This window comes from Heterocephalus glaber, unplaced genomic scaffold (genome assembly GCF_053883595.1).
Source record: "Heterocephalus glaber isolate CG9 unplaced genomic scaffold, H.glaber_assembly_v1.0 deba00001543, whole genome shotgun sequence".
In the NCBI taxonomy this organism is placed as follows: Eukaryota; Metazoa; Chordata; class Mammalia; order Rodentia; family Bathyergidae; genus Heterocephalus; species Heterocephalus glaber.
In genome coordinates this window covers 4,524,989-4,538,844 of record NW_028258336.1, presented here as the reverse complement: position 1 = coordinate 4,538,844, position 13,856 = coordinate 4,524,989, and positions in this window count along the sequence as shown.

The following is a 13,856-nucleotide window of genomic DNA, read 5'->3' as shown; positions in this document are numbered from 1 at the left end:
TAATGTGTTTGTGTGGTTTGGTATCATAAAATAAATTGAGAAATGTTATGTTAAATTCTTACATTTCTTAATTTACTGAAACAGCTCTTGAAATTTGAACATTATTTTGCATGATTAATATCCTTTGTTCCCATATGGTCATTAGAACCATGACCTTCACCTGAAAATCCACTGTGCTACACTCCACTGATTGCCCACATATGAACTTTTAATTACTGCTTTATATTATGCCAAATTATGGTTATTGTACTTTGTACCATATTTCTTTATCTAGTACGTGGAGTCTAGCCCATGAAAGTTCAGTCTTGTTTCCTAAAGTTACATCAGATTTCAGGAAGGTCAGAAAAAAATACTGTGTATAGCTTCAAAAGCCTGAAGGTATCTTAAAAATTTAATAGGTAATTACACAATCTGGATATTGACTCCTACGGAGGGTGACAAGGAAGAAATTGTCCTAGCTGTTGGGAGTGCTGTCAGTGGACAGGCTTCAGTTGTGAGGCTCTTCAAAGATACCCTCAACTGTAGAGAAGGTCTTACACTTCTTGAATGTCTACATCCAAGGATGATTGAGGAAGGCCATAAAGCCTGGCCATCCCTGCCCACCATTGGAGAATTATCATGGGTGATTTCAGTTCAGAGCTCCTTGTGGATGTGGCTACCGTCATGCCTGCATTATAGCTCATCTCCTTTTGCCAAATCTTGCTGGGACCATTCCCAATAGCATACTGTAGTAAATATCATGCTTGATAAACTGTCTTGGTTCTTTTCAATACAGACAAATTGAGAGGTCTGGAAACACAGATGATATGGGTTTTGGAGGTGGATCACTTATGGCCTAGCTGGTGGTGAGTGGAACAGAATAGCATAAGGCATAATAAGGTAGAAGCCCAATTGTTAAAATCTTTATTTGTGAATTGGGATATTATACCTGAGAAGAGAATATAGAGGCCAAAGCAGTCTTTGGAGGTGTGTATGGCAAATAGTAACTCCAAGGCCAATGAAATCATATGACTGCTGCTAAATTCCATAGGCACTAGGAAAAGATAATAAAAGTCTGAGAGCAAATAACATGCAACTGAAAGAGAAGTGTGAAACAAAGAGCCTCCCATGTGTTACCCAGTGGTTCTCAGCTTTAGCAGAGTGTTAGAGACAGCAGAGGGCCAAGGCTTAATCTGTGAAGTTGCCCAAATCCAAAGAAGGCTGAGCCTCCATCCGTGTGGCAAATACGTTATGCCGAAATGCAGACCCTAACTAGGAAAGAATGGGACCCTGATACAATGGCTAGGAACAATAGGATTGATGGCCCTGAAAAATCACGGAACCACAGATTCCTTGGAGCCATCTGAACTCTCCGAAATGGCCCATTCCTCTGTATCCCATTATGTAGCATCCTTTCCTTTCTTGAAAATAACAAAGAGGGCTTTTACTGACAAGATCACATGTTCTTCCTTCAGGAGCTCAATGCCTTTCCTTTCTACCTGGTATATAAAATAACAATAGGGAACCTGCTGGTCCTAACAGGGAGGAAAGGTCTATACCTCTAAGGAACTACAAGGCTGAGCCAGCACACACCAGCAGGAGCATGTAGGATGTACATGATCTGAATTATAAAGGTCTTTGATTGAGAAGACTAGAATATAAGATTAGGTAAAGAAGAGTTCATTGATTTGAATATGGGAGAGTTTACTGGTTGGATAAAAGTATTTATTGATTAAATACAGAGTTTAATGCCTTAGCAAGGACACTAGGAGAGGAAATAAATTCACTACTAGAATGGCTTGTGGAAGCATGGAAAGAGTGATGGTGATTTGAAGTGAGATTGTGGTGTCAGAATTGCTATATCAGATGGTAAAGGAGGGATTATTAGACTCTAGGAGATGGGCATGCTGAATGGAGTAGATATACTGTGTAAGGCTGGAAAACCTATCAAATTATTGTGTTTTGAGGGACGGTCCAGAAAATTCATCATTGTTATGGTCTGAATATATGTGTCCTCCAAAATTCGTATGTTGAAATCTTAACTCCTAAGATGATGGTATTAGTGGGGAGGGCCTTTTGGAGGTGATTAAGTCATAAAAGTGAAACTTTCATGAATGATATCAATGCTTTTATAAAAAAGGTGTGAGGAGTTTGTTCAGCCTCTTGTCCATATGAGGCTACAGTGAAAAGATTGCCACCTGGGAAGTAGGCCTTCACCAAACACAGAATCTGCCAGAGCTTTGATGTTGGACTTTACAGCCTCCAGAATTGTGAGAAATAAATTCTGTTGTTTATAAGCTACCCAGTTTATGGTATTTTATTAGAACTGCCCAAAAATTCTAAGGCAATGATACATTAAAGCCAATACTATCACTGTAATGAGAAGGGCTCCAGTATCACTGAGATTCAAAAGTGGTTAGTCTATGTCCCAGCCTGAGGGTAGAAGAGGTCAGTCAAGAACTAGATGAACTGATAGCATTGAGCATGTGATATCATTGAAACAATATAGTTGAGTTGGTGGCATGTAATTCTCAGAAGCCACAAAATAATTGTGGATGAAAGTAATGCAATGAGATAATATTGAATAGTAGTCAAGAGGGTCTTACTCTCAAAGAGTTATGGAGATAGCTATAGAACATGGATATATTAGTCAGGATCCCCAGAGAAGCAGAACCAGGAGGATGGGTGTAAATATATAGACAGAGTAAAAGAGATATTGTAAGGGATCTGTTCACATGTTTATGGAATCTTGGTAAGTCAAGAATCTGCAGGATAGGCCAGTGGGCTGGGGACCCAGTGAAGAGTTGCAATTTGAATCCAAAGACAGTCTTATAGTAGAATTCTTTCCTTGTCTGGAGAAGTCAGTTTTAAAACGCCTTTAATTGATGGAATGAGGCCCATCTACATTATGGAGGGCAATCTGCTTTACTAAATATCCTCTGATTTCAGTGTTAATCTCATCAAAATATAGCACACCTTCACAGAAACAACCATAATGTTTGACCAAATATCTGAGCACTGTGGCCCACCCAGGTTGGCACATAAAATTAATCTTCACAATAAGGCAAAATGGAGGTGGAATCAACAAGATAGTGCTCTGTTTATACTATTAGAACCAACAGTGGATGATAAGAAGCCTGAAAAAAGTTATCATCCCAATGAAAAGCTATGATGAGGTCCCATTTGACCCAGCTATTCCCCTGCTGGGCATCTCCCCAAAAGAATTAAAAGAATCATACCACAGTGATATATGCACTCCCATGTTTATAGCAGCACAGTTTGTAATAGCTAAAACTTGGAAACAGCCCAATTGCCCATCAACTGGAGACTGGATAAAGAAGATGTAGTTTTTTAATAAAATGGAGTACTACTCAGTCATAAAAATGAGTAATTAGAGATATTTATAGCTAAATGGATGCACATTGAGGCCATACTCTAAAGTGAAATAAATAGGACACACATGCATAAATACTGAATAATATCTCTAGTGTGAGAAACTGAAAGTGTAAATGAGGTTCAAAATGTATAATAGATAACATGAAATAGGAAGAAAAAGTCCAAAGGGGAAGAAGAGGGAGAAGTGGGAGGGGTAGAGGAAAGGAAAGAAGGGAAAATGGGCTGGGGATTTAGCTCAGTGGTTCCTCTGCCTGCCCTGAAAGCACAAGGTCCCGAGTTCAATCTCCGGTATTAAAAAAAGAAAAAAAAGGAAAGAAGGGAAATGTATAACTATGAGAAAAGGAAAAAATGGAAACGAAGTCTTTGTAAATAGGGAGGGGTGGGGGGGTTGATGGGAGGGCAGAGGAATGGGAAAAAAATAAGAACCAAGATATATTATGTAAAGGTATAGAGCCAGGGATTTAGCTCAATAGCACTGAGCCTGCCTCACAAGTACAAGGTCCTAAGTTTGATCCCCTGTACCAAATATAAAGATACAAATTCCCAATGATGAATGTCATCATACTGTATACCTAAAATATACCAATAAACTTAAAGAATTTTTTAAAAAAGAAAAGCTATGATGATCTCACCCAGTTTCCACATCTGAGCCAGTTTTCAGTTCTAGAATCTTTAAAATAAAGGAGGGTAGGAGGATCATGCAACACCTTGGCAAATGTACATGTAATGATTCTGCAAATATTTCCTCAAAGGGACCTACTAACATTCAATTGGGTGACTGCACACTAGGGAAAGGGCAATGCTTAAAATTTTGAGAACTGTTAGACACAAGGTCTGAGCTGACATTGCCAACAGGGTTTCAAAACATCACCATGGCCCTATATTAGTATAGGAGTACATAGGTGTCAATTTGTGCTGTTATAACAAAATATCATAACTGGGTAGTTTATAAACAACAGAAATTTATTTTTTACAGTTCTGGATGCTGAGAACTCCCAAGATTACAGATATGGTGTCTGGTGGGGACCCACGTTAATATTCATAATGTTTCCTCTTTGGTGGGTTCTCAGATGGCAGAGAAACAGAAAATGTTCCCCCAAACCTCTTTTATAAAGGTACTAATCCCATTTGTGACCTAATCACCTCCCAAAGCCCCCACTGGTCATATCACCTACTGAAGCACCTAACCAGGTTCCTTTTGGAATTCAGTTTCAACATGTGTATTTTGGGACCACACAATCATTCAGACCATAGCAGTAGAGGAAATAATAAATGGAATGTGGGCCAAGCTCCAGCTCACAGTGGGCCCACAGGGTCCAAGGACATTTGATCCATCCCTGAATGTATAATTAGGGAAGATATATTTAGTAGTTGGCACATAATCACATTAGTCTATGGGATAAGGGATATTATTACGGGGAAGGCAAAATAACAATCTTTGAAATTATCCTCTAAATAGTGAATCAAAGGCAATATTGAATCCTAAGAGAATACAAGAAATTGCCTTAGGTTTAAGGTTATAACCATCATACTTTCACTTGATTTTCCATTCTGGCTCTTGCAGAAATCAGACTCATTCTGGAAGAAACAGAAAGCTATTATAAACTCGGTGTAGTAGTAGGTCTCAATTACAGCCACCAAGAAAGATGTGGTAAGCTTGTCAGAGCAGATTAACATAGTATTGAGTATATAGTATTTAACTGATGATTTGAAAGATATATTATTTTATATCCCTATTTAAAAAGAAGATTGGAGGGGCCAGGGATTTAGCTTAGTGGCGCTGCACCTGCCACGAAAGTGCAAGGTCCCAAGTTCAATCTCCGATACCGCAAAAATTAATTCATTAATTAAAATTTTAAAATAAAAAAGAGGATTGGAAATAATTTACATTCACATAGAATAAATTATAGAATGAGGACCGGGGATGTAGCTCAGTGGCACCGCGCTTGCCTTGCAAGCACAAGGTCCTGAGTTTGATCCCTGGTACCGGGAAAAAAAAATAGCAGAATCACAGTGTTTCCCCAGGGCTGTATCATAATATAGTCTAAGAAATTAGTACTCTCTGGACATCCTGCCTAACATCATATGAATCTATGATATCATGATCATGTATATGCGAGATATTTATGAAGGCTGATCTTAATGCCACTGCTTCTGCTGAATGTCCAGCCTGCTAGCAACAGAGATCAATATTCAGTCATTGATATGGGTCCATCCCTCACAAGACCAGTGATTCACTTAGTAGACTACATTGAGTTTCTTTCACTTTAGAAGGGCTAATGAGGGGCTGGGGATTTAGCTCAGTGGTTCCACTGTCTGCTTTGCAAGAGCAAGGTCCCGAGTTTGATCCCCAGTACCAAAAAAAAAAAGTACACTAGAAGAGCTAATGATTCATTTTGAAAGGGATATACACATAGCCTGGCTATGGCTTTGCATTTTCTGTCCATGCAGCCTTCCTCAGTCCTATCTATGATCTTTTGGGGCTCTGTTGACATGAGATCTACATAACATCACATTAGACCAGCAGCCCTCACTATAGCAAAGAAGATACTACTGAAGCTCCTACGCTGATAAAACATTAGAACAGTCTACTGAATACAGAGTTGGAGCCCTGGCTGGACATCATCCTCCACTGGGCTACTCCAGGTTTCACCCCTTGACTTTAAGACCTTTGTATTTTTCCTCTTGGGGCAAAGATACATATAAAGGACTTTGATCAACGTGAATATGGACAATCTCCTCAATCCATGGACCTGAAGCTATCTCCAGGTAGTTAGCATCAGAACTGAACTGAATTAAAGAACACTCAGCTGGTGTCCACTGCTGCAGAATTGCTTGCTTAGTGGATGGGAGAAACATACAGACATTTGTTGTTGAAAATGTGTTGTAAGTAGATAGTAGAAGAAATTGACATTGAGTTTGTTTTCGCACAATATCTTCAAAGTTATCCACATTAGTTCTGTGTGATTCTTGAATGAGACAAATAGATCTTCTACATCTGTTTACCTAAACTGTGGATAATAATATTGAATAAGATATTGACAGTACAGAATCTTTCCAGCATGCCACTGGGAATCTCCTTCAATTGGACCCTCTCTGCGCCATAGAACACCTGGAATATTGTGCTCAGTTCCAGGGACCACATTTTAAAGACACTGAACCATTTGAGAGTCCATTTGGTGGTTGGGAGACATGAAAGACCTGGATACTATACCAGGTAGATAAAGCTTCAAGAAAAGGGACTAAAACATAGAGCATATAGGATTAAGGGGCAACATGGTGGCTATCCTCAAATATTTGAAGGGACTCAGATAAAAAATATAATGACCTGTATTTTTCTCCAAACAATAGAATAGGAACAGTATCACTTGATTATGGATTTTAATGGGGTATAGGAAATGCTGGCCCCAAATATTTCCCCATAGCATACTGAATTTTTTAAGCTGAAGGATATCGAGAAAACTGCAGAAGTAGAAAAGTCTGAACTTCCCCTGCCTCCTCTCTTAAGACTTATATGTGACAGGTGTCCTGCCCAATATATGGAGGGAAGAAAGGCTATACAGAAAAGCCAAGAAGAATCTGAACTAACATGCAGTGCTAAATCCCACCCCCAGCTTATTACCATTAGATGATACCCTTTTTGTTCAATCATACTGATGCATGACTGTTCATTCTTTATCAATCTCAGAATGAAAATACAATTTCCCTGGGTCTTTGGGTCTTCATTTCCTTAGGCTCCTATTTTTTTTTTGTATTAAATTATTTTATTGGTACATTGTAGGTATACAACACAATTACATTTCTCATTGGGAATTGTACCTTTATATAATGCATCTTGGTTCTTATTTTTTCCCCATTCCTAGCCCTCCCTTCATGCCCTCCACCCTTCCCTATTTACAAAGACTTTATTTCCATTTTTTCCATTTCTCATCAGTTTTTCCTCTCCCTTCTTTCCTTTCCCCTGCCCCTCCCACTACCCTTACCCCTTTGGACCTTGTCTTCCTATTTGACATTGTCGATTATTCATTCTAATCATTGGTACATTTTAGGAATACAATATAATGACATTCATGATTGGAAATTTGCACCTTTACATAGTCTCTCTTGGTTCTTATTTTTCACCCTTGCCCAGCCCTCCCTTCAAGGACCCTTGCCCAGTCCTCCCTATTTACAAAGATTTTGTTCCTATTTTTCCATTTTCTCATATTAATCCCATTCCCTTCTATCCTTTCCCTTAGCCTTCCCACTTCCTTCCCCTTTGCCCCTTTTCTTCCTATTTCACATTACCTATTATACATTTAGTCCTTATTTACACTTTCAGTTTCTCACACCAGAGAAACTATTTGGTATTTACACGTGTGTCCTATTTATTTCACTTGAGTATTTAGGCTCCTATTGATATAGGAAAATATAATCCCCGACTTGTTAGATGTCAAATGTGCAGAGTTCATGGTCCCAAAACATCAAGGTATGAAGTTGTAAACCAGAGAAAGAAGTTAGGAGAGTTTTATTGGAAATAAGGAGAGAAGAATAGCTCTTAGATTTCTAGGAGACCTGAGTGAGGGGCCACTGAGGCCCTATGTCAAGGGTAATTTAAACAGTCAAGCCACATGTGGGTACAATGTGAGTCAAATTACAATCAACCTATAGGTTTACAAGTATAGCTACTTAGCTAATATTGATCCAATAGAGAAAATGAGTCATGTAGCAGGGCTACATGGGAAAAACAAGGCCATTTTGGGGAAGGGATGGGTCCAGATACGCTGGCTGACTGATGTCTATTGGACTTATTGAATCTGGTGGTGCTAATTATAGTATAATTTTAAGTTACTGTTTATCCCAAGGGAGGCATGTAGGCCTGGTCATTGCATCTTCATCTTGAGGCCTGGCCTTCTTCCAATATGCCTCCAACCACAATTCTGAAGTCTATTTTTTCGTGCTGACTTCCTTGAGGGCCCAGTCCCTCTCTCACTGTATTATTAATTTCTACCTAATTTACCTGCCAATAATACTGTGTATTATAAAACTTTGGTTAAATAAATTTCTTATGCTTTTCTCTTGTTAATCTGTCTTTTGTTATTGAGGTATATCAATGTAAAATAATGACTGCTTTACAGGAAAGAAGAAAATGGTTTCTTCTGAGCCAGATATGAGTGTTCATGGCCTAGGAACATGGATTCAAGTTACTCTGAATATGTTCCATGGTGGAAGAGCTTATGTGATTTTCATAGTGATGGAACAAGAGAAAGTCATAAATCAAACACATACAGTTTACATTAGTGGGGAGCATCAGGAAGGTGGGTGACAGCAAAGCAGGGAAGTCTTTTCTGCAGGCTTCAGATGTTGTCTTAAAGCCTGCTTAGTTTTAGAGTGGATGGGGGGCCAGCAGTGTGCTAAGCTTAGTGGTACATCCCTAAAAGTTTATCTATTAGCCAGGAGAATGTTAGGTCAGATACAAAAGTTAAGGTAAATGGCTATTAAAGGACCTAAGATAACCCAATATAATTTTGGCTTTTGACTTACAACATTCTGCCTCTCCGTGATCACGATGTTGTACTCAGCCAAGGTCAAGCAATCTTTAATACAGATGTGCTTTTTCAGAGAACTTCAGTTCACCAGTGTCGGCCATGAAACTTGCAATGGCTAAGAAAAATACTACTTTTTCTTTCCTAAAACTTCCCCAAAAAACAACCCTGCCACAGACTCATCACGTTGAGTGACTGGTATTGTTGAAGGGCCTCCTAGGAAGGCATAATCTAAGACTGGTATGTTGGCTTTGACGCTCTCTACAGACTCTTTCAACTCATATTATACGGCCTCATTCTATCAAACTGTGCTCTTTAATCTTTCATTTCAGACTCAGACGTGAATGATGATGATAAATTTGTAGCCTCTCCATTTCTATCCTCCACTCCCCAAACAGGTAGCTACACTTAAATAGAATTAAGGACATGACAAAGAGGTAATACGCTAGTTCGTGGTGTGAAGCATTTTCAGCCATGGTTGTAGTGAAGGCAGGAAGGGCTGGGGGTCCGTTCTGCCGCCTGAATTCCTCTGGGCACTGCAGCTCTTCTCCCCTGTGAGGCTCAGCTCACTTTGCTCTCCTGGCACAAGGAAAATTCTGCAAGAATAATGTATTTGTTGTTAAATCCGCTCTTCCCGAAGGCCTGTCATTGCTTCCCAGGAAACATCTTTACATCACAAAAGCATCAGTCTCCTTTTAAAAGGAATGAATGAACCAAAATGTCAAAGCTTTCATTTCCTGGAATCAAAAGCCACTCTCACAGTCATAAAAGACACACCAGAGTAACCGAGTATACATGAAAGAGAGAGGAAGTACCTAGTAAAGCTTACATGATAAAAGCGACTTTGGCTGAAGGATAGGCCTGTCTGGATACAAAATTGGCATTTCAGAGCCATATAATTTATGTAAACGGTAGTCGGTTGGATATTTTACCTTGGTCATATGCATAGCTTAAAAAAATCCAAAATCCCTTGAGATCCTCCCTGAGGACAACTTCCTGAGGGATGATTTATCAAGGGACATGAAGTCGCCTGTTTAGATGGTGGACATTTTAGATCTAGTAATGATGACCATTCTCTGAGCACCCCTGAGTCTGGGCTGGGTAACCCTCCCTCGGGCTCCGCGGCTGCCGCCGGGTGAACCATTGCCGGGACTGCTGCCTGCGCAGGCGCAGTGGCGCGGCCTCCAGCTGGACTGGGAATGATTAGCGGTGGTGCAGAAGCTCTTCCCCCTTCCCGCCTCGCTGGCGCGGCGCTCCTTTGGAAACAGCCGGTGTGTGCTCCTGGCGCGGCGTGTGCTGTTGTCCTAGACGTCTGGGGAGTCTGGCGGGCAGTTAACAGCAGTGCTTCAGAACAAACGGGTGGTTTCTTGGGAAAGGGAGACAGAGGTAGGGGGTTGTCTGTACTTAGATTCAGGGGTGGGGGTGAAGTGAAAGGGTTGGGAAAGAATTAGGAAAAATAAAAATGGATTCTAAGCAACAAGAGAGCCCAGTGGGTGTCCAGGCCCTCTTTTTGGCTTGGAGTCACTGCAGGGAGGTTAAGGACCTCACAGGCCTTCAGCGGACCCATTCAGGGTCAGCTTCATTGTGGTCCACTGGGACCATCGTGATAGTCTAAAAACCAGTTGGAAAGTAAAGATTGCCATCAAGAAAAGGCCCTGGGTAGCATAAGGAGCAGTGTCATCCACAAAGCGCTCAACTGGAGGGCTTACCATGGGTTTCAAATGCACAGGTACACACACAGGTCAGACAGGAAAGAGACAGGAGCCGGTGTACTGAGCCTGGAAAGTACTTGCAAAATGATCATGGACATTTCTTTTTTCTTTCATTTTTATTAGAGGTGAGGAGTGCTGGGGATTGACCCCAGGCCTGCTTTTCCCTTCCTAAGCACATGCTCTAGTACTGAGCTGCACTCAGACCCCTCTCATAGATATTTCTATTTTGATATATTATTGTAGTTTTTGTTTTACTTAAATTTTAAGGTCTTTCTTGATAATTCCATGCTTTTACCACTAGTTACTCAAACCACTTTTCTGCTTGGAAATTAAGGGATTCTGTTTATCAGTGCTGAGTCTGTAGCTCAGTGGTAGAGCACTTTGCCTAGAATGAGTTGAGGCCCTAGGTTCCATCCTTAGCATCGAGAGAGAGAGAGAGAGAGAGAGAGAGAGAGAGAGAGAGAGAGAAATTCTGTTTATTAACTCCTTACTTCAGTTCAATGACTGTTTCTCACTACCAGAGGGCTTTAGCAGTGCAGTTTCCAGTTAGTATCTGAAAGAAAGAAATAAAGGAAAGAAAAAAGAAAAAGAAAACAGGAGAGAGAATAATTTGAGAGTAACCTGATCTTCTCAGAAATGGCTAAAATCTAAGAAACTTAAGTCCCTAAAGACATGCAGGGCAACTCATATTCACTTACTGACTTTACTGTTAGCAACTTACTTTTAAATGCCTTACTTTTAAGTGCCCGCTTTTAATTGATACACAGCAATCCCTTGCATTATGAAGGATGGCTCACTCCAGAACCCAGACATCCCCTGGGTATCTAATTCCCTCCACAAACACGAAGGTGTGACAGTCGATCAGAGGAGTCCATCATCCCAGTCATATTCCTTCTTCTGTGTTCAATGCAACATTGTTTTGTACTTATAAGGAATTGTTACACTAATCATCTTTTTGCCAAATTGGCCATAATATAATCCACCTACTCCTAACCAACTACAGAAGAAAAATTAAACAAACGTTTTGCTGTTGTCATCCTTTTTTTCTTAGAGGTTGAGCTTCTGAAGCCAGGAGGTCACTTGGATTATGTATACAACTTGGTAATTGCATTCCTAGATTCTACAAAATACCACGGAGCTTGCTGGAGTCCAAAATAGCTGTTGCAAACAATGACAATTACTGCCCAGACATTTTCAAACACAGCAGGTTACTGGCTGAGGCTGTGATGGAAACCCTAAAAAATATATAAATATTTTGAAATGCTCTATAAATCAAATTGATGCCCCAGACTCATAGTGGGTTGTCCTGGAGCAGCTGAAGTCATTTGGAGGCTGAGAGGCTTTGTGGAAGGGTGCTGGAAAACTTTTGAACTTGTTAATATTAAACCCAAATGTCCTAATTAAATTATTTTTAAATTTTCTCTCTCTTCAGGAATAGAGATCACAATTCTGTTTGATCACCCTTACCCTACAAAGGCCCTTACACTAAAGAAAAATAATATTACTAACCCTCAAATTCCCCTCTGCTTTCCCGTGTTCAACAATTCCAACATCAGACAAATGCTATTGGGTGGCAAGTGGGACAACTGTTTATGAAGGGAGATGTGAGGTGCTGCCTGTGGCCATCTGTCAGGCCTTGAGGATGACCAGTTGGGGTTAAGAAACAACAATATTGGCTGCAAAAGGGGCCAAAGCCACAAGAAATCTCACCGAATGCTTTCTCAGTGTCTGCTACCCTTGGCCAGCCTGTGGCGATCTGCCTTGCATTTCATCTTGTTTCCATATCTCTCCCTTTTATTATCTTATATTTTTATTATCTTATATTTGAGCTTTATTGAGTATATTCCTTTATTAATCACTTGTATGGAAAAAAGCATTCATGGAGAATTTTCTTCTATTCCCTGAATTTTGTTTTTCTCAGTCTTGATTGATTTTCCCCCTCTTCTAGGGATCAAATCCAAGGCTTCACGAATGCTAGGCAAGCACTCCACCCCTGAGCTACATCACCAGCCCTGGGTTCTTTTATCTGCCTTCTCATGCTATATTCTGCTTTATTTAGGCTTTCTCCTGTGGTGTGCATAATTTTCATGTTATTATTTTCATCTTGCTGATCCTTCAGCTGATATTCAGCTGTGTGTATCACAGTATACATGCATATATGTGAACTTGTTCTCATCTCATCAAAGACTTATCTTTTTGAAATTACAGATCCAGTAGGACTGGTGTTCTATTTTCTATAATAAAGTAAGGGTTGTAGCTGGGAAACTAGTTGTGTAAAGCCTTAGTTGAAGGACCTGGGCTGTGATATCCTTTGAAGATTTTTAAAAATGTTTGTATAAAGGTTTACTCCTGTAGCAGATGTCTTGGGGCTGTGGTTGTTGGTGCATTTGTCATGGAATTAGGAATTCTTCAGCTTCTGCTAAGATGAGTCTCCTGACTTGCTCCATCTAAGTGTCTCCACTAATATGACCATAATAGCTGATTCTAGAGATTCATCAAATGATCTTCTGTAGTAATGATTCTTTGGGGCAAGGTTGGGAGACATTCAAAGTCTTGCCAGAATCTTCAGTATATTTGCTTGAAGTAGAGTAAATATTGGAATCCAGAAAACATTCTCTGGGCATAGCAGCATACACTAGATTACTGATCTTGTCACTAGTTGGCAATCATCTGACACTAGCAATGATTCACCTACAGTAATATCCAAAGATGCAGCACATTTGTGAGGCTTCAGGAATGGAGTATGAGGTGGAAAGCCAGGGCCCTACATGTGACTAAAATGGTAGAAAGGACCAATTCGAGATCTACCACAAACCAGGGCAATGGCAGAGTAGCCCCAGGAGAGCTTACATTTGACACACAGGATGTCATTTGAGCCTCACATCAACATGGGAAGGTAAGTATGAACTCCATTTAATTGCTTCTCGGCCTTTGGCTAAGATCAAGTGTGAACTCCACTTAACCCCAAGGGAACTGATACTAGAGATACACAGACAGATGGCAGAGGCAGGGGTAGGAAACAGCTCTCTGTCTCCTCCTCCAGTGTTCTTTCCATGTGGTATCACCTTTTGCTCTCTGGTTGACCTGTGCTAAGAGAAGTCATCTCAAACTTTGGCTGCATGTGCTTCTGAGGGGACTGCAGCTAAGTTTCTGAAGTTTTTTTTTTTATTATTAAATATTTATTGGTACATTTGAGGTGTACAATACATTTACATTTATCATGGGGTGCTTGTACCTGAACATG